At 39.2% G+C, this 2,431-nt stretch overlaps 1 long non-coding RNA gene across 1 annotated transcript; it reads left to right on the forward strand.

The window, feature by feature from the left end:
• The first annotated feature begins 952 nt into the window (after nt 1–952).
• On the forward strand, nt 953–1,800 carry LOC110891724. Its single transcript, XR_002565509.2, has 2 exons — nt 953–1,045; nt 1,635–1,800. It is a non-coding gene; the product is annotated as an uncharacterized LOC110891724 (long non-coding RNA).
• Nucleotides 1,801–2,431: the final 631 nt, after the last annotated feature.

The following is a 2,431-nucleotide window of genomic DNA, read 5'->3' on the forward strand; positions in this document are numbered from 1 at the left end:
TCTCTCTCTTCATTAATTGTAATTGCGAATTACAATTAATGCGCCTGCTGTACTTTCACCACGCCCCCGTGCCCGCTGGACACGGCCCCGTGGTGAGCAGTGGAAGCTTCTACTGGTTTGTCTTTTCTGCTGCTTCCTGGGCACGCCCCCGTGTTCGCTGGACACGGGGCGTGTTCAGACTCTGTTTTCTTCTCTTTGTCTTGGGAGGTGCCGTTGAGGGTTCGGGCAGTCCACTTTTGTTCCTTTTCTTGTATTTATGGTAGAATTAGTGGTCTTTTTGCTTCTTTTGTGATTTTGAGCTCATTTCATCCTGAAAATACAAAAGGAAGACAAAAACACTCTTTTTCCAACATTAGTACTTAAAAAGGGTTAGTTTTATGCCTTAATTGATGTGTTTTATATGTTGCATTTTACACACATCAAGAATCTGGAGGTCGCTGCTTCTGTGATAAATTGTTTGAATGCTTTTGTTGCAGGTAAAATACAACCTCCAAGCTGGTCGTTGAATGATCTATTTCAGTATCATCCTGAAGATGTGGAGGAGATGGACATCACCTGGCAAATGGCAATGGCAGCATTCAGAGCACAAAGATTTGCACAAAAGACTGGCAGAAATAGATGGGGCTCTTCTTTCTCAAACTCTGCAAATGTTCCAATGAAGTTACGCTGCTACAACTGCCATGAGCAAGGTCATTTGGCAAGAAACTGTCCTAAGCCCAAAAACAACAACAAAGACTTTACTCCTGCGCATCCTGCTCCTCCAAACCCTGAAAGGGCTCTTGCGACGACAAACGATTCAACTGTTGCTGGTGAAGGAACTCAGAGTTCAGCCCTTGTTGTTCAACCAAGTACAGATTTCAATTGGGATGATGAAATTCAACGTCTGAACATCTCTCAACCAGAAATCCAGAGTGCTGCTCAAAACATAGCATTCTTGACTTCAGATGAAAAGGACTCTTCGCCAGATGCTGAGCCTCAAGCTGAGAACTTTGCATTCATGACCAAAATCCTGTCAGCTCCTGTTCATGGACTCACTGCTGAAGAGGTACGTTCTATTTTCTGTACTACTGAATGCAGAGAAAGAGTTGAGGCTTATAGAATACATAATGCTGAACTTATTCAAGATTATCAAGATCTTAAGAATAAAAACTTTACTTTGGCCAAAAATGAAAAACTTTACAAAGAAAAAATTGAGGCCCAAAGAAAAGATATAGTTCAGCTAAAAGAAGACCTCAGTGCTAAAAACTGTAATTTCTTAGATGCTCTAGCCACAATTAGCGACCTGACCAAAGAATTAGAGGACTTGAAAGTCAAATATCAGATAAATGAAATTAATATCAAAAAATTTGACACCTCTAGTAATTTGGTCAAGAACATTTGTGACATACAACTAGAGTATAAAGAAAAGAAAGGGGCTGGATTGGGATACACAAAAACTCCTCCTCCATATAATCATAACTACACTTATATGCCTTTCACGGAAGAGGAGTTACTCAATGAGGGCAAGATGACTTACGGTCCAAAAACCGATAAGTCATCAATCAACAACAAATTTGTTGATAAACAACCTGGTCATTCAATAAATTTTGTCTCAAAAGGAAATGTTGATCCTAACCAGTCGTTTGCATGTGCAGAAAAAGTTGATGTGAAATGTGAAGAGACACTTGGGGGAGAACAAGTTTTAAATTCTGATTCACAAAAACCTTGTTTTGATGAAAATAATCCTGATCTTATTTTGGGACAAAGTATTTTTAGCATGTTACTTTCTTTAGCTGGTAATGGGCCTGATGTTTTGGGCAAGACTGATGATGTTTGTGTTGAAACTGTGAACATTAATGCTGGTGATGAATTTTCTTCGGTTAATAATTGTGAATGTGATGGTTCTAATATGTCAGATGATAGTGTTGCAGGTGAGGTCCCTCAGGATACATTCTGTGAAACCACTGATACTTCTTCTCAAGAAAATCACGAATGTCCTGATTCTTCTTCTGAATCGGTCTCAGTGGGAGTCCCTAATGCTGAATCTTGTGGGACCCCATTGGAAACCATTGATACACATGTTGAAGAAGCATGTGTTAGTGAAATTTCAAATGCTTCTGAAATTGAAACTGAATCAAAAATCATCGACAAAGAATTAAATGGTAATTTGAACGTAAAATCTTCAACAGATGTTTTACCAAATAAAACTGATCTCAAATCGTCAGATTTTCAAGGAAAAGGTAATCACAGTAAGAAAGTCGTGTCTGAATCGCAACATACATCACATGCTTGTGAAACGTCGAATCAGGTGAACCCAGATCGCTCTAAACGAAAGTCAGCAAAAATCGCCAAACCTGAAAAGCAAAGCAGGAACAATTTTCAGAAAAACCCGAAACTCCACACATTGAAACGACAAACTTGTTTCAACTGTGGAATTGCGGGACATATTGCA

This window comes from Helianthus annuus, chromosome 7 (genome assembly GCF_002127325.2).
Source record: "Helianthus annuus cultivar XRQ/B chromosome 7, HanXRQr2.0-SUNRISE, whole genome shotgun sequence".
Taxonomy (NCBI): domain Eukaryota; kingdom Viridiplantae; phylum Streptophyta; class Magnoliopsida; order Asterales; family Asteraceae; genus Helianthus; species Helianthus annuus.